The sequence below is a fragment of the Melanotaenia boesemani genome, chromosome 18 (assembly GCF_017639745.1).
Source record: "Melanotaenia boesemani isolate fMelBoe1 chromosome 18, fMelBoe1.pri, whole genome shotgun sequence".
In the NCBI taxonomy this organism is placed as follows: Eukaryota; Metazoa; Chordata; class Actinopteri; order Atheriniformes; family Melanotaeniidae; genus Melanotaenia; species Melanotaenia boesemani.
This window is the reverse complement of record NC_055699.1, coordinates 21,391,915-21,414,102: the sequence shown is the minus strand read 5'-3', so window position 1 is coordinate 21,414,102 and position 22,188 is coordinate 21,391,915. Positions and strand designations below refer to the sequence as shown.

The window sequence follows — 22,188 nt, the reverse complement described above, 5'->3', positions numbered from 1 at the left end:
AAGAAGAGAAGTTTTACGGAGGAATGTTCCAGCACCAGACAGCGTCTCGGATGATGATGGAGTCCAGCCACAGGACAGGCTCTTCTTAGATCGGACACAGTTTGTTCAAAGGGTGACTGAACCTGTTCTAGACAGGCTGCTGGATAAACTCTACCAGCGTAAAGTTCTAAATTATCATGAGATGGAAACAGTAAAAGAAAAGATCAGAGCAGAAAAAGCTCGAGATGTGATCGACATGGTGCGAAGAAAAGGAACTGAAGCCAGCGCAATTCTCATCGATGCTCTTTGCGAGGAGGATTTCTACCTTTCCAGAGAGCTGAAGTTATCGTGATGCTACAACAAGAAGCTACAGAGCTGTGATGGTGGACCTGGAGGACAGATGACTGATTTAAAGTCTTACGCTACTTACTGTGGTCTGGTAACACACTTTAAGGAAGGAAGGAAGGAAGGAAGGAAGGAAGGAAGGAAGGAAGGAAGAAGGAAGGAAGGAAGGAAGGAAGGAAGGAAGGAAGGAAGGAAGGAAGGAAGGAAGGAAGGAAGGAAGAAAGAAAGAAAGAAAGAATTTGTTTATTAAATTTTGTTTTATTTGTTTTATGGGGTTTTGCAGATGATCTTCAGCTAACACCAACATGTGAGCTGAATTTAGTCACAAGATTAAAGCTGTAAATGGGTGTGAAATGACAAGGAGATGAGAGACTGAACTGCAAAGCTGGTTTCTCTCATGAGCACGAGGATTTCAGCAGGACAGTTTGCTCTGTTCTTTTCCTACTTTTGCCCATCGTAGCTGGAAGCTTCTTGCTGGAGATTAACCATCCTTGCTGGAGAGCGAACGAAGTGATGCAGAAACCAGTCTGGAAATCTTTGTGCATTAAAAAATGGCAGATGAGGCTCCATGTTCTGTTTTTATGAGTCCTGTATGTATCCACAGCAGCAGGAAATAACTGGAAAGCAGAACACAAGTCAGCAGGAAGGACACACTCAGTTGCCACTGTTAGATAGTAACGCGTTACTAGTATAACTTGTAACGTGTTACTGTCACCATGTTACTTTTGTCAGTAACTAATACTCTGATGCATTACTCTTTATATAAAGTAACTTAGTTACTGTTACCCTATGGTGCATTACTCCATTACTACCGAAATTAATACATTCTGTACAGCAGCTGTGAACTTCTTCCTGTTTCCAGCACCACGTGGTCAGTGTTGCAAGGTCCGCTGGTTTGGCTTGTTTTTTTTGTGAAGTCGCTTGTAAAAATCATCACTTGCGGGTTGAAGCTTCCTTTGTAAAGCCCTCCCGATTCTCTCACAACTACCCACAAAGCAATAACTCCTGGATGCGGAACAGCAACATGAACACAACAGTCCTTTTTTCAGGAAAGTGAAAACCTCGGTTACCATGGGTGTCCAAATCGTCACGGCCCTACCCACACACACGTGTGAGACAATGCCAGTGCATAACTAAGGAAATATATATATATATATATATATATATATATATATATATATATATATATACATATATAAAGAGAAAGAAACAGTACATTAAAGGGCTCATCATATTTAATTTTTGAGCTGCTGTCATATTAATTTTCATTTCTATTCTTTTTTTTCATATAATTTGCTGGCTTGACTAAAACAAATAAGTGCTGAAAAATTACTTTGAGTTTGTTTTATATTTTGTAAAACACTTTCATTAAATTATAAGGATATTAATAAAAGAATTTGTAAGAATGTTCTTTAACAAAAGTAACTAAAAAGTTACTTTTAACAATAACGCATTACTTTTTGGTGCAAGTAATCAAAGTAACTACTTTTTGAATTAAGTAGCTAGTAACTAAGTAGTTACTTTATTAGTAACTAGCACAAAACTGTGAGTTGCACAGAAACATGCTAATGCAGTCAATGCTGCAAAAGATTAGCCGGCACCGTCATACATTGTCTCACCTGCTGATATTTAAGCAGGGGCCTGGTTAGAAAATCACAGCAGAGAGTCAAGAGTGACATTTGGGCCCTTACATGCCACCGCTCCAGAAGTTTTCTGGAACATTGTCAAACTCCGGTGCATGTATGGTAGCAGCTTTAGGGTTAGTTAGGCAATACCTGAAAAACAAAAACATATCCAGAAAGTATGCTTTCAGTTACTTGTAAGGCTTGAAAAGGACATTGAAAAGAAGCAAAACAAAAACTATTCACATCTGGTCTTCACTGAATGTTAAAGTTCAGTAAATTCAATTCAATTCAGCTTTATTTGTTTAGTACCAACGGCACGCAAATATAAATTCACCTTTAGCTGTCATCGGGTGAGAGGGGGGTACACTCTGGACAAGTCCCCAGTTCATTGTAGAGCAACGTTACTAATTTGGAGGCCAACTACAGTGGACTGTGATTCACACACTGTCTCTCGGTCAGTGCAACTGGAACAAGAAGATAGATGATTTAATGGCACGGGTCACACACATGGGCCTATGACTAAATTGCACCTGAGTTAAAACAAAGCCACCAGGTCAGGCAATATTTTAGTTTTAATCTAACAACCAGAGCAGGGTCCCAGAATATTAGACATTTCTTCTCCAAGAATGGTGGGAGTCAAACTATAGAGGGCTGAAATGATTTCTTGGTCATTCATTCATTCATTGTCTGTAACCACTAAACTTAGATGGGTTGTGGAGGATGGAACCGTAACAGACCGCACGCGGACGCCACACGAGTATAAATTCACTTTTAGCTGTCATCGGGTGAGAGGGGGGTACACTCTGGACAAGTCCCCAGTTCATTGTAGAGCAGCGTTACTAATTTGGAGGTCAACTACAGTGGACTGTGATTCACACACTGTCTCTCGGTCAGTGCAACTGGAACAAGAAGATAGATGATTTAATGGTGCGGGTCTGGTGAGGACTGAAAACTGGAGGAATAGATGCTGAATTCAAATGTCTACTGTTAAATTGAACTAACCTGCTACAACAGCACGGAGTTGATGCTCCAGCAGCATAAGCTTTCACTCAGTTACGTGGCTGCATTGAATGACTGACGCATTCAAGTTCTCAGGGCAGCCAACTTTCACGCATTGGCTCACTTGAGACTCAAGCATTTGAGTGGTTCACATGCTCTCACGCCACACCTCGGATTTCTCATGCTGAAACATACATCAAGAGCAATTCTGGAGATTCGGGAGGTTTCCCAGTGGGCCGCATTACTCTTGGGCCGGTGTCCCGGTGAAACAAATAAGTGGCTAAGTAAGAACAGCCTACGAATTGATCTAAGTAATTATCTGAGAAGAATAAATAGTAGTCATGTTTGGATCAACACTGAAATATCTATTCCTCCTATACCTGTGTTAGATCAGGGAAACACTGAAAACCTGCAGGATACCGGCCCTCGAGGACCGGAGTTTGACACCCCTGTCCTATACCAACATTTACATAACTAAACTTTCAGGATAAGTAGAAACTGTGGACTGTTAAATATAAGGACTGCAGTGGACTACAGTGCGCAAACGAAGAAGTGACGAAAACTGAAGAAACTAAAACCAAACAAAAGAGCAGCAGATCCATAACTAATGTGATCGTCGTCACAACAAAAAATACACTAACCTAAGTCTTCACCTAGCGGCCATCTTGCCACAGGCTTGCTCTCTCGCGGGATCTGTGGTATCTGAGGGAAGGTAAGTGATCTGCACAAACATAAATAGTCTTACTTTACTGAAATCTTGATGGATTTACAAACACTTTGGTTTCTTACAAAAGTTATTATTTTGTTTATAATTCTGGATACTTGAACAGGTTGAAATAGCAGCTTTCGTCTTTGAAAAATGACTTAAACGTGCAGCATAGTTGTGTTCTCCATCAGAAGGCACAGTTAGGCTCATCTGAGCAGCAGAGCGGCTCATTCGCCAGGCATCAGCAAGTTCCAGACAATCACACCCCATTAGCTTGCTGGAGGTCAGAGACTTCAGTGGGCCCTAAGCAGAATAAGTTTTGGGGGCCCTACCCCTTCACGCCATGAACAAAGTTTTTGGGTAGATGTGACACCCCTAAGTCATCGTATATTGTATGTTAACTTATTCAAAACATTCTAGGACACTGTATTGTGAACAATTGTTGCTCCATAAAGCTGTAATAACATGTATCCCTATTTAACATGCAAGAGGAAAATATAAAACAAAATACTATAAGCACACAACTAGTTATTTCACAATCACTTAACTTAGTTAAAGAGATACTGTTTAATCTACCACACGGCAGTAGCACTAAAGCAGATGTTTGTGTGGAGTGTGCAACAATGAATTTTTAAAATATAAACTAAATACATTGAGAACTTAAAGTAACGTTAATAAACGTTTTCTCTGAACATTTATTTATTAACTGTTAATCCATTAGTCTGACTTTTTCTTTAAATGGACATATACATAATATTATAATGGCTGATAATACTGTATATTAAATAAATGATCATTCATTCAACTTTAAAAACTTCTAAATTCATTGATCAATCATGACATCATGACAGAGGATGTGTTTTTGCTCGAGGAGCACATCGGCTGCACACAGTATGGTATAGACAGTCACCACCATATGCTGCTGGCATTAGTTGTGTCCCTGTTTTTTAAGCTAAGGCTGGACCACATTGCCAAGATGACTATACTTAGCATCCAGGGAAACAACATGCACCACAAGCTCAACAAAACAGTCCTGTTGAAAGGTTTTAAGCTGTAGTGGAATTTTATTTATCAAAGATCACACACTAAGTGAGAATCAAACAAAGTATTTTTAATAAGAGCCAATCAGCAATGAGAGTCCCACAGTCAAAGAAGTTTTGGCTGCATGAGTCTGAACAGATGCATTTGGGTTTGGTTTATATAGGCCAGCATGAGCTGATCACATCAAGGTAAATCATTAGTACTCTGTTTCAAAGGAATGTTAGGAGATTGGAAGGGGAGGTAAATGAAGCTCACTCAATTCTTATCTGGGTACAAGTCATCCTCCTTCCTCAGTAAAACACAAGACAAGGTTTTGTAACAATACAAAGTGCATGTGTATAAAATTTTCCATTACAAAGCCAAGCCATGCTTTTTGGCCTGTTTTTTATTAATATTATATATTTTCTTTTTAGTTTTGTTTGATTACTGAGGTGTAGTTTGTGTTGGTTTGAAGTTCTCTCTCACTCTGCTATGCCCTGTGTATTTTTCTAGTGAAATCTTAAATTGGGTCATTTCATTGTATTTCACTGTAACTCGGAGCCTTTTCAGTGTTAAATTCAGTTCCGCTGTTTCACTCACACGTCTCTGTTTTTATTTCTGTCCTCCATGTGTAAATCTCCACTATAGTCTAGTTCTCTGTACAGGGTGGGGGTTTCAACAAGCTGCATTCCTTCATGTTTCCTTCATATTTCTATCCCAAATTTCCCTGAGGGCTCTCTGAAGGGATTAATAAAGTATTTCTATTCTATTCTATTCTATGTAAATTTGTAAATCTCCATTGGCCAACAGCGCGATTGAGACATCTAGCCTTTATTATATCTATCGTTGGATATGTGTAGCAATGTCACTGTCTATTGGGGAAGTGATTTATGTCTGTCTGCTGTAACTTTAAGTTTTTGTGTTGATGTTTAAACAACAGGAGTTCCCTGCAATCTTAAAACCATGACTTCCTGTTTAGTTCAGATGTGCAATAAAAAATATTAGCCACTCCGGCATTGCTGACACCTGAGTTTTTTTTAAGGATCTATCCAGTTACGTGCAGTCATGATAAAAAAGAAAACAATGTAGTGTAATACCTCGATATTAATGTGAAATCTTGATTATTAATATTACATTTATGAAACTTTATCACTTGATTTGCTTCGAGTGGGGCACCACTCTTCTGTGCAGTGAAGAGAAAGCTGTGAGTGGGTATTTTGTTAAAGAAAATATAGATTTTAATTCAATCATCTCATCATCTCATACCTAAAGCCGTAAATTCAACGTCTGAAGGGACCACAACTTAATCCACAATAACCACAGAAGCAATGCCGAATTATAATAATGCAAGCAATTTATTAACCACCAATAATCAATTAACAGCAAACAGTAAGAAATGGTAGAAATGATGAAATTATCAATATCGCTTTAGAGACTCTTCATTTGCGCCTGGAGGGTGAATCAGCTTAAAAGACAGCAGAAATAAAGCAGAGTAATGGAAACTAAAGTCAGGAGAATAATTGAACTAAACCAAACCAAAGATTATAAAAAAAGATAATATCTGTAAACTTTATGAGGTTATAATATGAGAAAATTAACTAAACTAATGAGCAGAATTTAGTTAATCTCAGTCAGAACTATGACAAAGGAAGCAAAAAGGGGGTTTGTTAAGGCAATTTGTAAAAACCAAATAAAGTAAAAGAAATTAACTGTATGGAACTTTGGAATGAAAGGGGAATAAGGGAGACACCAGCTAAAACCCAGATGGAGATCATGGTTCATCTTGCTTTGGCGCAGGGGTGATCAGGAAGCAATGGCCAGCAGCAGAGGTATCCAGGTGGATGTTCCCTGAACTCTTCCAATGAAAAGGGAGAAAGCAGCCCGTCTTAGACCTCTCAGGTCGGGTGTCCAAAGCGAACCGCGTGGCCTTCAGTTCTCCACGCCGATTGCTGGTGTGACAGCTGGTGTTTCCAGAAGTCTTTGGAAATCACAATCAGAGCCTTTTATTGAGTCTGTCCACAGCCAGGTGTTATTGATCAAAAAGCTCCCAGCTGAAAATGGCTCTGAAGACTAGAACTTTGGACTAGCTCCCCAAAGTTCTTTCCAACAGAAAAAGTCATTAAAAATTCAGCAGGTTTTGAATGTATCTCGTGCTGTATACAAAAAGTTTATATCTTGGTTGCGTAACAACGGTTTTGGGTTACTTTGAGCAAAATATCAAAAACATAAACGAATAAACGAGTCCATGGATTTATTCTACTTACAGATTTGTTTCCTTCCTTCTTCTTTCTTTCTCTCTCAAATCTACTTCTTAACTCCCGTTTTACTCTTCTGAAAAATGCCTAAGACACATGCCTAAGATTCATTTACATACAAAGACGATAGGTTTAATTAAATGGTCTATGTAAGTTTTAAACTCATTTTCCCATGTTCCAATCAACAAGAAAATGCATTATAATACACTTTAAAAAGACAGATGAATAACTAAAGAGAAGAATTAATTATTCATGAAATATAAACACACATTTATACCATTTTCACCTATGCAAGATATACTTTGAAAATCCGGGACCTGGAAAGAAAGTTCATATTTGCAATAATACATTCTCAGTTAAGTCATGAATGTTTCTGGAAAAAAAGTTTCTGTAAAGTCTTAAAAAGTTTCCTTGGATCCAAAAGTAACAAACCTAATATATAATGGAAAAATAAGCTCTGCTGCTCTAGAATCAGCAGTGGCCGCTTCGCCTGAGTCCGACCCAGCAGCAGACCTTCATCTCCAGCAGTCCAGTGATGCTTTTGAGGGTGAGTGGGTGAAATAGACATTGGTTGGCTGTTTTGGTTTTTAGTGCTGTACCATTGGTAATTACTGAGACAATAATTAACCCATTAGCTATTTCAAATAATCAATAGCACAATATAGGCTATATTTATTTATTACACAATTTAAGTCGCTGTCCTTGTTGTTGACGCAGCCAGGCCCATGTCCCCAAAGCAAGCCTCTGATAGTGAAGGGAGTTTTTTAAGTTTATTTTTTCCCCGTATCACAATACTGGAGATTTACAGAAAAATAATAACACGGGAAAGATGGGTAAAAAAATGAGAGTTTCCAGGCCAAAACGGGGTACTTGACAGGTATGGAGAAGCAGCTCAGCAATTACTGCTGAGTGGAATGCAGATCTGTCTCTTGGAGGTGTAGATAAATTTATTGAGGTACTCATCAAGGGATGGCTTGGGTGTGTTACATGTGGAACATGTGGAATGTTACCCTTAAGGGAAATTTCTGGGTCAACCGGAGTTCAGAGGAGATACCTTGTTTGTGTGTGTGTGTTTTCTTTGTCCCTGTTTTCCAGAACAAAAGAAGCCACCAAATGGATAGGTGTCACAAGGAGGGGGGTCGACATCTGCATGTGGTCTGCTTGACTGAAGCTGACCCTACTTTTGCAACTGCACCATTAGTCAGTAAAACTGTGTATAGAAAGGCGGAGGAGCTGTAATATATAAGGGTCCAGGGATAGAAAGAAGGTGTCCTGTCTGTTGTGGGCAGCCGACATCTCTTATGTCTGTTTGCCAGGGATAGATATGGACCCAGGGCTCTGTAATTTGCACATTCTCATATCAATTGTAATTAATAAATTAGTTAACTGAGAGAAGTAGTCTGTCATATTTTGATCCATTAAAGAACCCGCAGGAGAAGACCCTAAAGAGAAAGGTAGAAAGAAAATGTGTGGAACAGTACCTTATTAATTAGGAAAGTGGGAAATTAGTACCTGTCTATTTTAATACTGTGGGAAGAAGTACCTGTTCTTTATTACTTGTGCATTTTTAAGGTTTTCTCCAACAGAGGAGAATCTGACAGTATGTGATCTCCAATTTTATTTTTGTCTACTGGAGAAGAAAAAGAACAACAAAAAAAAAAAAGGCTGAAAAGTTATTAGTTTAGTTTGTGTATTCTCCTGATGAGAGAACCGACTAGTAACCCGCATGGTCAAGATATTTTTTGGGAGGATTTATTCATATGCGCTACACGGACAGCCAGTTGACATGAAAAGACTTGTTTGTCCTGCTGCTGCTGAGTAAAACTGACCAAAAAACACAACTTGTAATGTTAGCAAGTGTTAACAGGCAGGCTCGGTTGAATTGCGGTTGCATCATACAGAAAAATAAACTTATTGATAAAGACACAGGATCTCCACTTGATGGTGTCTTGATAGAAGGCACAGCATCTGGTTTTAATTTTGACTTGCTAGCTAAACCCATTTCTTTTTGCTGCCAGTTGGTAAAGCAGTCTTCCTTGAAGTGTTGACTGGAAACCAGCATGTGGTTTGTTATATTGAGAAATCTAATCCATTGCTCTCTCACAGCAAAGTTTTTCGGTAAATAATGAACGCTAACGTGATTAGCTTGTATCTTAACCCGCTAACCCACTACTGCACATAACATGTGGAGCCGCCATCTCCTTGTCCTCAGTCAGAACGGGTGGAGAGGGTGGGGCAGAAGCTTGTGGCCCCGCCCTGTGGGGTTATGACGTGTCTGAGCTCGCCTTTTTCTGCCCGCTATTGGTTCACAATGATTTAAAAGCAGAAAAAGCCATTTTGATCAAATTTTCCTCTAGTGTCAGATAAATGCCACATGGAGATGTGAACAACATGAAAAACATTATTTTCACCAGAGTGGGTCTTTCAGGAACAAAAAACTGGAAACTTTAAATGATTGTTTTTTGCACATCAGCGCTTGATTGCTCACAAAAAAATACCCACTGCCTATTTGTTGTTTTGTTTATTTAAAATGTATTTGCAATCAGAGGTGTAATTACATGTTTTAAGTAGTTATGGGTACCATAGCATGAAAATCAGAGAAATGTTAATACATTATTTATATAATAATAATAATATATATAATAATACTGCTACTACATTGTAAAGAAGGAAACAAATTAGAACACTGAAAAACATCATAACACACAGACGTAAAAAAGTGGCAACAATCCTGGAGTAGAGGGGCCCATGGCGATATTCTTTTTGGTGGCCCAGAATTCCTGGCAACTGTTTGATGACATGGCGCAGAAAGTCAAACTGTGCTGCAACGTCTCACGGCATCCTGGAAGAAAAAATTGTATAATGCAGTTTCTCAGCCTTGGCATGCTGCTGGGCAGCAACAGCTCCAGAAATGCACACAAGAGATGATTAAATGAGTCCAGAACACAAAGTTTTAAGGTCTGAAAGTTCTTGAAGTGAAAACTTTTTATTTAAGACTCCTTTTTATGCCATCTTGTAAAAGGATAATTGACAGATAAGACTTTTGAATAGGCCTGTTTTAAAAGACTAAAAATAAGGAAATATTTGGCCTTGGTTCAGACATTTGGAATATAGTGTACACATGCCTTTATACAAAAACCCAGTTTGGAAATTTTTGTGTTTTCAAGCAAAGGAGAAGTTAGTAGGGAAATCACAGACCATAGGCCGGGATGCTGTATGGCAGACAGTGGAGGATCCCGAGTATCTCCGGTGGGAAAAGGAAGGTTGAGTCCGTAATCCGATATCTCAGTCCTGTTAACAATTCCAGAGGTCAGAGAGCCAGGTGATCCAAACATAAACAAAGCAGAGTACCAGACAGGGGGCAGGCAGAGGCGAAATCCAGATCCAAACAACAAGGTCAACGACAGGCAGGCAGACAGGCAGAATTACAAGGGCTGGATACGTACAGGGAAGAACCAAGTGAGTGAGTGAGCGGGAAAAGAATGAGCTCTTGATCGATACAGGACAGTTCAAGGTAAGAAATTTAACTTGTTTGATTCACCTCTAGCCAAAAACACAAAAAGCATTTAACCTGGGTGTTTGTGCTGTGTGCGTATGTGGCAGCTGTTTGTAAAGATGGAGGAAGGGGTATGGGTTGGGATTGGATGGGTTGTGTTAATACATTTATTCTCTTATTAAGTATAAAAGACATGTGTAAGACTAATTACTGCTGTGCCTGCTAGCAAACAGAATGTACTGAGTGGTTTATCTGATTCAATCAGAGTGCAGCTTTGTAAAGGAAAATCGCATCTGGGCTTGTGTGTGTGTGTGTGTGTGTGTGTGTGTGTGTGTGTGTGTGTGTGTGTGTGTGTGTGTGTGTGTTTTATCTCTCCCTTACAGAGAAAAGGAAGCCAGTGCCAGGTCCAGACCATGAGGAGGCTACTGTTGGATGATACATGGGACTTTGCCCAGCAACTGCACATTAGTCAGCAAAAACTGGCATATTTAAGGGTTCAGGAGCCAGTGTTGGAGAAAACCTTAAAAATGCACAAGTAATAAAGAACAGGTACTTCTTCTCTGAGTAAAACTAAACAGGTACTTATAAATTCCCACAATTTTAGTTACTAGATACTGTTCCACACTAATTTCTTTTTACCTTTATATTTAGGTTATTTTCCTGCGTGTTCATTGTTGGAGTACAGTAAAAACACTATTTCTTCTCTCAGTTAACCATTTATTAATTACATGATATGAGAAATATGCAACAGATCTGGGTTCTCTAACAGACAACAGACATGGAAGAGTCCTGCTGTCAGAACACTCAACTATTGGCCCCTGAACCCTTAAATATTACTAATCCTCCCTTCGCAATACACAGTTTTTGCTGACTAATGCTGAAGTTACAGGAATAGGGTCAGATGCAGTCACAAGTCAACCGCATGCAGATGAATGGAGCCGGCCTTGTGACATCCATCCATTTGGTGACTTCTGGAAATCAGAGACAAAGATACCATAGACAGGTAAGCAAAGGATTTCCTCTGGACTCTAGTTGACCTAGAGATTTCCCCTAATACAACATGTCACATGTTCTTTTACTGGCAACACAGCGTTAGTCAGCCTGTCTCATGTTCTTCTCACATTGTTGCTTATGCACACTAGCACACTGTTAGTAAGTATATATATATGTTAGAGAGATTTAATATGAATAATAGGATAAGAATATAAATGAAAATAAGTAACTCATCTGAATAATTCCTTGATTGGTATTCCAATAAATTATCTACACCAGGTAGTAGTGTTCTGTTTGTGGCAGGCAGCAGGACACTTTTATGTCTGTTTGCTAGGGCCAGGTAACAGAACCCAGAGACTCGCACATTCTTCATAATTGTAATCAATAAATAGTCAACTAAGAGAAGTAGTAGTGTCATCTGTGCTCCATTAACGAACATGCAGGAGAAGGACCTAAGAGAAAGATAAATAGATTATTAGTACTCTTTAGGCGTGTGGGAACAGAGTACCCGCCTTGTGTTGGAAATAAATACCTGTCTAAATGGAAACTAATCAATTTCAAGGTTTTCTCCAACAGTTGGGCAGGTAATGGGGTGTAAATTTTAGAGGGATGGGTGGGGTGGGGTGAGGAGATTCAGGGACATTGTGATCTCTGGGGTGCCTGGCCGGGGGTGCTTTTATATGGGTCGCCATGTAAAGTATTATTCTTTAGCCCACTGTACTCTTGATCAAACTGTGTATGTGCAGTTCATCTATTAGTCGCATGAAGGAGCTTGTTTTTTCTTTGTTTGTTTTTGTTTGTCTTGGATTAACATGTTCCTTTGGTCAAATTATTTTCAGTCTTTTCTAGGGGTACCATAATTTTTGTTCAGGCCTGTTTCACAAGTAAATTTTTTAAAATAATTCTGTTGAAGCATGGTTGAAAAGCTATGTCTGACTTTCATTGTGTACATTTTATAGAATTTTTATTTATTATTACTTCTGTCAGATGGTTTTCACAGATGGTCTTCCACCAGAAGAGTCAGCAACAGGCAAAAAGAAATGGATGCTTGCTAATTAAGAAGAAAAATCAAATAACACTGATCTTTGCAGGATCTACCATCCCCGAGGGAAGCCAGCATGAAAGTCAACCTGAACTGACCCCTCAATGGCAAATAAAGACAGGTTCAGCCAGAGAGAAGATTGTAGCTAATGTTAGAGAAGCTTCTTCACATCAGAGACGTCATAGTGATGATGGATGTGAGGAAACGGAACCAGTGGATGATTTCAACCTGATACTGGAGCAGGTGGCAATTTTGAGGAATTAGGAGAAGGGCCTCAAAATAAGAAGAGAAAAACAAGATCAAGGCCGCACAAAGACTTTTTCCTGAAATGTGGTTTCGTTAATTATTCCAAACCAAACCTAGAAGCTCAACCTATGCGTGTTATATGCAGCGAAAATCTCAAAATGAGAGTTTTAAACCAGCTAAACTAAAAAAACAATAGAAAATGTAACCCAGTGTTACTTTGACCATTAATTATATGTTGTTATTCTGTCAGTCTTATGTACTATATTCTTTTCGTGGATGCACTGATACTGATATCAGTATCGGTATAGGCCCAATATCATGTGTGTACTTACATGGCATTCATAAAAGTGTTCTGAACTACACTACACCCCATACCACTTTTATAGTAATAGATTTATATGGTTGCACAAACATACTCCAGTCCAGAGAGTGGAAACAACACTAAAGTGACTAAAGCTAACTGCAAATTATGATCAGCAAAGCTGTCAAGAGGAGAAATGAACACAAGGACCTTTAATACAAGCAGTTTAATAAAACATGTAAAAAAATTATCACGGGGCTGAGTACATAGAGTTTGCTAGCAGCGGGAAACAGCACCAACTAACTCTGCAGCAAACCGTGGAAAAGCGGGAGAAGATGTCGAGGGACAACACACATGCAGTGAAAATAACCGAGGCTCTTACCCAGTACAATGCCCTCGAGGACCAGCTGTTGTCTGTTATTGACAATATGGGATATTTACACCTTCTCGCCATTCTGGAGCCGAGAAATGAGCTCCCTAGCTGTCACCATATTACTGACATTATGTTGTCAAAACTACACGACTTTGTGAAGAGGCACATCCACAGGCTGTTACAAGATGTTTCAGCTGTTAGCTTCACAACTGATATCTGGACCAGCAGTGTTAGCCCAGTGTCCCTCATCAGCTTAACTGCACAGTGGACTGACGGAGATTTTACATATCAGTGAGTCATCTTGCTTTAGGCGTTTGCACCAATCAAGCCATCGTAGGTGTGTTTGATGACATGCTTTAGACATGGAGGATCCCTAAAACTTCTGTTTATGTTGTGCTGCGTGGTAACGCCAAAAACATGATAAAAGCCAAGAATGATGCTGGACTCCCAAATTTGCCATGTGTCGCCCACATGCTCCAGTTGGCGGCTCACAAAGGCCTTTTGGCACAGAGTGTTTCGGATGCTGTAGCAGTCAGACAGAAAATAGTTGGACATTTTAAACACTCTGCTGTAGCCTGCTCCCACCTTGAAGACATTCAGGGGCAGCTCAACCACCAATTAAACGACTCCAACAGGATGTGCAAACCCGCTGAAATAGTACGTTCTATATGTTGCAGTTGCTCATAGAGCGGAAGGAGGATCTGGGAATATACAGGTCTGAGCACCAGCTTCCCGACAATCTCACCGCTCACCAGTGGGCGCCTTTGGAAAAGACTATTGCTGTCCTGGCTGCAATTGAGGAGTTGACACGAAAAGTGAGTTCCTCTGATTCATTGGCATTGGATGCCATTTGTTCTGTGACCGTGTTTCTCTGACTCTTAAACACAGAAACGGACGAGGATCATGGCATCAAAACAATGAAGGCCACCTTAGCTGCAGCTGTCAAGAGCCGCTTTAATGACACAGAGAAAAACCCACCTACTGTGTCTCTACTCTACCGGATGCAAGATAGTGTGTGTTTATCTGTTGTTTTTTTATGTTGAGTGTGTGTGAGTATCATCAAAAGGAAACTTTTTCAGTATGAACAAGCTAAAATATTTTAAAATCTAAGTGGAAGAATACAATTACATTGATGCATTGAGAATTACAATTAACACACTCCATTAATTTAATCTAAGCCAGTTGAAGCTTGACTGAAATGTAATTGATATTCATCAACAACTTGAATAACTTAAATGTAAATGGTTAAATATTTTGTTTTCACTGTTTTAGATACAAACATAGTTTTTCTCAGACATCAGTGGTGCTTCAAGGCCAAGAAAATGCTGTCTGGCGCTGCAGAGGATGTCCAGAAGAGAGGCAGAGGAAGAACATGGAGAGCCGCCTCCCATGAAGCCTCGCAAAGCACAACCCAGTAGCAGTCTGGACAGTGTGTTTGAAGAAATAGCAGATGAGCAAGAATTAACATCAGTGAGCTGTGCACCAGTGGGTGCTGCTATTCAGTTGGAGATCTACCTTGGAGAGACCACAACTGCTTGTGAAGAAAATCCGCTACAGTACTGGGGGGGTTAATAAAGTGCGGTTGCCTGCTTTGGCTCAAGTATCACAGAGATGCCTCACAGCACCATGCAGCAGTGTGGGAAGTGAAAGGCTTTTCAGCTCAGTGTCTCACATTGTCGATGAAAACCAGAATAGCTTAACAGCTGTTAATACAGAAAAGCTACTTTTCATTTAAAAAAATCTGCCCCTCACTTTTTAAAAAGTGGCTTAGTCCTCACAGGCAATAATTACAGAAAATGTAATTTCAGTAGTTCTACCACAGTTTTATGTTGGTATTGTTACATTTAAGTTTTAAGAGCTTCTGTATGTTGGAGTGAAAAATTTGGTAAGGCTGTTTTATTAAAGAAATAAATGCCTTGAATTTTAAAATGTGACAGGGAATATATAAAAGATAGATCTTTGTTACGAAAATGGACACATATAGTTGTATTCTGGTAAAATGTACCAAAAGAAAATAAAAAATGTTTAATTGTTAAATCTGTAATGTCATTTCTTAATGCTTGTATTGGTGCTCAGTATTGGTGAGTTAACTTATTAAGGAAGGATGTAACGTTTACTACAACCTAATGAAACCTTACACAGTTATAACAGCAATAATGACCATAGTGACAATAATGTTCATATAAACACATTTGGTATCGACAGATATCCAAATTTCAGATATCGTATTGAATCAGGACCTGAAAAAAGCAGATCGGTACATCTCTAGTATTAAGCTATCACTGCTTTTGCGATTATTTTACGACAGTCAATTTACATACACATGCACACATGTGGGAGAGTGAGAGCGAGCTCAGTGTGTCATAGCTGCAGCAGAGAAAACGTGTGTGTGAGCCAGTTGCCTCCTTTTTATAAACATGTATTTATTGAGTTTAGCCAGTTGCTTCCTTGGTCTGTCCTGTTGCCTTAAACCACCTGCGACTCTCCTGCTAGTGGTGGACTGTGTGGAGAGGGACTGCCATCTTATCGGTGCCAGTGGTGGGGAACAGACAGCAGCTGCTCCGTCCTCCTCTTCTGGATCACTTGAGTATTTGGATCAGGATCCAACAACCCAATTTTCATCGAGCTCTATGTGCACATATACTTTTTTTTTTCTTTTGCTGGCCAGCAATTACAGTTTTTATGTTTTAAGAAGCAATTCGGAATTTGTTGCCCAAGAAACATCTTTCATATTAAAGACTATTACTTTTTTTTTGGTTAGTTTGTGAAGTGAGAGAGGACTCAAACATTAGACTAGACAAAGCTGTTATTAGCATAACAGCATGTGTGAATGCTTTCATGCTGAATGATTGGACTGAAATGCTGAACGATGGCTGAAAAGAGCTGAAATGTCCCTGTTGAAGAAGAAATTATAAAGCTGAAGTGAATAGTTGAAGAATTTAAAGCATAAACTGGAGTTGAAAGGTGCTGAAATGATGAAAAGTTTAACTGAAATGTTGTTGAACATAGTTGAAAATGGTTTAAAAAAAAAGCTGAAACGTGCCTGTTGAAGAAGTTTATATGAAGTTAAAATGAATAGTTGAAGTATTTGCTCATCCAATAGCATTCACACAATAGCTTCATTTGGTTAACACAAGGGCCAGAGAAAATCTTTTCCATTCTAGTATGTTATATTTTATGTGTAACATGTAAAACAAGTTGTGACAAGTTTCCTTTTAATTCAGTAGCTTGGTGTTTGGGATATGAGAAATGATGATGTGCAGAGTGTAGTTTGTCCATTTTTATTTCTTTGACATACTACCTCCAGTCCAGTGATATAAAAGTAGCTGGATAAGATAGTAAATTGTTATCAGAACCTAAATAAATTCTCCTCTGTTGTTTCGCAGTATTGTTTCAGCAGTTATTCTTATTTAGAGTAGCTGACATTCTCGTTACAGAAACACTTCACTTGACAAATAAACCTCCGGATTTCTTTCAGAGGAAGACACAGGAGACTGAATCATCAGCTGAGCTTTGTAGAAATCTGACATTAAATGACAAAAACCCAGCTTGCGTCTTACCAGGTTTTTTACCGCGTGGCCACAGCGGAGCTGCCCCACTGTGAAACATGTATATGCTGGGATGAAGAGAAGAAAATCAGAGTAAGTAGAAATCATTAACCTCTAACTTCCCTTTCCTTAGTTGAGGAAATTATTTTAATTAATGGAATTATTTAACAAAGCTGTTTGATCTGAGGTTCATGCAGCTGCTTAAACTTCCAGCTTGACTACACGTCATACATGAAGATAAGATGAAATCTTTATACATCTAACATGAATATATTTGATAGCCAATATTTATCAAATAATTCTAAATTTCACATCAGTATCTGTACTGATTATAAAACACAATGCCAAGATTTATTCAAAACATTTTTTTTAATAAAGAACAGATTATTATGGATTTAATTGTTTAAAATTCATTTAATAGATTTAAAAGAACAGACATTATTAAATGCATTATGTCTTGTGGATAATATAAAGTAGCTCATCTAAACCAGCTAAGCAGTAGTAAATATTGTGAGTAAAGCATAAATGAACTTTAATAATTTGGATGAAGCAAAAGTCAAAACTCTTTAAATTCAAAGATGTTGATCTTCTTATAGTAGACCAGTAGGGGGCAGTCATGTTCCTCTCCAGAAATAATTTTACAGCTTTAAGATCAAACAAATTAATAATCCATTTAAATACTGTGTCGAATAATGTGTCAAGGGAATGTCAAGTAAGGAAAATGTTCATGAAGGATGATAATTTCAAGGTTTGAGCTGATCTGTAAACATTATTCACCAGAAATCAACATTCATGTTCAGATACAGATAAAAGTCTAAAATGTCTAAAATGTAAAAGAGTGTTTTTAGTTCACATCAGGGTTTTCTAGCAGGAGAGAAGTTTGTCAGCATCACGGACCTTTGACTTGGTCAGTGTGGAGAGAGAAAATCCAGCCGATATGTTTGTTTAATACGGCAGAAAAAACACTTCAAGCTTCTGTCAAGAAAATCTCATGACAACAAATCCAACTTAAATTCTTCAGAAGAAAGACATTACCCACACTGACAGCTTCAGATGAACACAGACAGGAAATCTGTACAAAAACGGGGAATCGGAATCAGAAAAACTCAGAGTTGGAAATAAAACTCAGCACAGTAATCACACATGTGTGAAGTTACATCTTTTGTTTTATCTTTTTCTTTTTTTGACATGTGGAGAGTTTATCTCTTCAGATCTGGTCTCTTCAGAGCGTATGGCTTCCAGTAGTTCATGGTACTCTTCTCCAAACGAGTATAGTTGATCTGTTTTCAGCCACTCCAGGAGCTTTTCTCTCTCATTGTTGTTTAGAAGTCCTGATGCTGAGTATCCCTCCACCAGCAGCTGGTCTCCGATGCTGTGGTACAGTCTGATATCTTCTCCAAATAAAAAATCCAGTCTGTTGTTCTGTCGGTTGAATCCTGTGGAGTTCACATTTTCAGAAAACAAAGAATTTTAATTCACCATTCTTTATGTAGAGATAAACATTTGACAGGCGGTGAACATATGAGCATGTTTACTAATGCTGGATGATTCGTAAATGACTGATAAATCATAGATGATGGTTGATGAATGATTTCTAAAGCTGAAACGGTGGTCACATCCAGAGGAAGACAACATTCAGTAAGCTCTGGTCAAGTCGGTGTAATGATTTTATGTTCAGTTTAAGTGCTTTGTAAGTATCTGGTGTTGATGTGGTGAGCTAAAAAAAGAAACTAGAATAAACACTATTAGATTACAACCTCACTGTGACGTTTTGACACAAACGCTCTTCCGGTAGGGCAGCACCATGACAGTCTGCCATCTTGACACTACAGCCGCCAGCAAGAGACACACAACACAAACTAAATGTTTCACCTGCGAGCTGGCGCACAGTGATTGAGACGCGGGAGGAGAAGATAAACAAGAGCGACTTATAACCCAGCAAAGTGGAAAATTTGTTAGATTGTTATTCACAAAACTGCAGAAACATGCACATGCAGCAGGAGCACATGAGCCGTTTTACCATCACCAAGAAAGCGAAGAAGGGGATTTAAAAGACAGCATGCACACAAAATACTGCAGCTGGAGCTTCTACAGAAGGAGGAAATATGACTTTGAGGGGTGGGATGTGTGGAATAAGTATTTTTCTTTTGATTTCCCTTAATTTAGACGCTGTTTTTTATCTTATTGTTACACACCCCGCATAAAAAAATCCATTTAAGTTAGAGATTGTAATTAAGAAAAGGGGAAAATAAGCTTATGTGTTTCTAGTAGACGTCACTAGTTGTTCTGTTTGTCTGATGAGGAGCATTTGAACACATAACATCATCAGGTAGTAGTTTATTATATAATCTTGGGGACATTTCCTCTAGTAGCAGGACTTTATGTTGTTTTAAAGACTTGTGCTAGTTTTTGTTCAGCACCAGGTGATCACATTTTGGATATACGTGCGTTAGTCATTTATTTTTATGTGAGTTAATCAGTGTGTAATCATTGTTGATTCATGAACCTACTGGTTAGAAATGACTTTAAAGAGCATTGTATGCAGGAAGTTGAGATATGTTTTTACGTACCTGCATCATGTCTGAGACACTGTGACATCTCCGGATTGGCCGCAATCAGTGACATCTTTATCAGTTTAACTTTATCTCCACTAACTAGAACGTTAGCAAGCATTTTCCTATAAAAGAGAAGAAAAGAAACTTGAGAATGTACAGAAAGGACATTAAAGTTGGGCTCATACATGAAGAGAAGACTCACCTGACTTTACGAGCCTCTGGGTAGCGGCCATAGGTCAGGCCTATCTGGTGATGGTGGGTCAGAACCTCTCTGGTCAGCTGTTTTGTAGAATCTGTTATCATTTGATAAAGTTCTTGATGCTCTTTTTTAAAGGACTCTACTTGTCCTTTTCTTTGTAACTTTTTAAGAGCCCTCCTATAGGCATCTGCAGGTGGACAGTGGTCTGCATTCACAGGAGAGCTCCATTTGTTTTTATTGTTGTTGTTTGTGGATTTATTTTCCCTCCGGACACCTCTTACACTTGATAAGAGACAAAATAAAATAATAATGAATAATAATGACATTATGATTATTTAATTTGTTTAAAATCAAATTGCAATCTTAAAATAATTATGATAATTTAATGAAGTATGTTGTCTGGAAAAATGTGGTATACCTTCATCTGTAGCTGTAGGATTAAACAGATAAAATGCAGCTCAAGTTAAAGTAACTTACTCATCATATGTTCCAACCAATCCGATGTTGTAGGTGTTTATGAGACGGTAAAGCTTTGGATTACTAATCTGGACCTGGTTCAACATCTGTTTATATAGTTCTTTGATCTTATCACATTCTTTCCTTCCTCCTCCAGCGATGTAATATTTACTATGAGACTTGTATGTTTCTTCATATCCTCTCTGCAGCTTCAAGACTTCTGCAAATCTGTGCAGGTTTTGTTGGAGCTGAGTGGCAATAAGACAAAACATTTTTTTAAGAAGCTTCAACAAAAAAATAAGAAAAAAAAATACAAACAAAACTGTTAATTCTGTTTTCCTTTAGATTTGTTATCACTTGAGGAAACGTGGGGATTGTGTTACTTTTAAACACTGAAATTTCACTCTTAGATATTATTAACATTAAGGCAAGGCACATTTGTATGACACATTTCATGTACAAGACAATTCAAAGTGCTTTACATAAAATATTAAGAGCATTACAGCAGGGTGCAGGAAGCAATAACAAGTGCATTAAAAACAAACTTTAAAAGAAAGAAAAAAAGCAGAAAGAAAAAAGCTAAAATAAAATAGATAAAATGCAAGAAATAAAGATCCAGTTTGGGAAATTTAACAGTTGCTTCAATAAAAGGCAGTAAATAGGCAAATAGGTGGAAAGTTTTCAACCCTGATTTAAAACTGCTGAGAGTTTCTGCAGACCTGAAGTTTTCTGGGAGTTTGTTCCACATGTGAGGAGCATGAAAGCTGAACGCTGCCTCTCCATGTTTAGTTCTGACTCTGGGAACAGAAAGTAGACCTGACCCTGATGACCTGAGGGATCTGGTTGTTTCATAACGAACCAGAAGATCCTGAATGTGTTTTGGTCCTAAACCATTCATGTAAACTAACAGCAGGATTTTGAAGCCAATTCTTTGACAGACAGGAAGCCAGTGTAAAGATCTAAGGACTGGAGTTCTATGATCTACTTTCTTGGTCTTAGTGAGGACTCGAGCAGCAGCGTTCTGGACTAACTGCAGCTGTCTGATGGACTTTTTAGGGAGACTAGTGAGGACAGCATTACAGTAGTCCAGTCTACTAAAGATACATGCATGGACAAGTTTTTCTAAATCTTGCTGAGCCATCAGTTCTTTAATCCTCGATATGTTCTTAAGTGACTTCACAACTGTTTTAATATAACTGCAAAATTTCAGGTCTGAGTCCAGAACTACTCCCAGATTTCTGACTTGGTTGTTAGTTTTGAGCTTAGATGTTTGAAGCTGAGTACTGACTTATAATCTTTCTTCCTTGGCTCCAAAACTGTTATTTCAGTTTTGTTTTCATTTAACTAAAGGAAGTTCTGGTACATCCAGTCTATAATTTGATTGATGCAGCTGATTAGAGTTTGGATCAGACTGTAGTCTCCTGGGGCTTCATTCATCAAACTGTGTGTAGCAAAGCAAACTACAGGTGGCGTCTGCAGCGCAAAAAGGAAATGCTGTGCACTTCAACTTTCAGATTTATAACATCCCACGCCTGTTTCTGTTTATAAGTCTGATTCAACTCTAAAGCGGGCGCACGGAGGGGGACGCGATCCCACGCCCACATGGTGGTTATAAATGGTCAGGTGGATGCCCTATGATACATATTCATCACATCATTTGCGGGACTCTGTATCTATGTGCACGACAACTAGTGTAACAACGGGACAATCATAGATCAACACCGTTGTCCGGACATAGAGTACATGTCTGTTAGATGTCGGCCTTTTTTTCTGCCGAAAGAGCTGACTGTTGTTATCGTCACAGCTGCGTATATCCCACCCGACGCCAGTGTAAACACGGCGCTCTCTCTCCTGCTGAACACCATAAACGAACAACAGCGGGCTCATCCCAACGGTGTTCACATTATTGCGGGGGACTTTAATAAGGCCAACTAAAAGACTGTACTCCCGAAATTCTACCAGCATGTTAAGTGTGCTACAAGGGGGGAGAACACCCTGGATCATGTCTACACTAACATCAAGCATGCATACAGGGCCATACCCCTCCCCC

General features: G+C 38.8%; 1 protein-coding gene and 1 long non-coding RNA gene across 2 annotated transcripts in view; one reads left to right on the top strand and one right to left on the bottom strand.

Moving 5' to 3' along the window:
- Positions 1 to 19,644, top strand: part of LOC121628790 — a 20,895-nt gene extending 1,251 nt beyond the window's left edge. Inside the window, exons 2-3 of the long non-coding RNA XR_006008265.1 lie at positions 10,390 to 10,392; positions 19,634 to 19,644. This is a non-coding gene — a long non-coding RNA (uncharacterized LOC121628790). The remainder of the gene's footprint in view (positions 1 to 10,389; positions 10,393 to 19,633) is intronic.
- LOC121628730 (NACHT, LRR and PYD domains-containing protein 12-like) overlaps positions 1 to 22,188 on the bottom strand; it is a 354,419-nt gene that overhangs the window by 198,546 nt on the left and 133,685 nt on the right. The window lies entirely within an intron of this gene.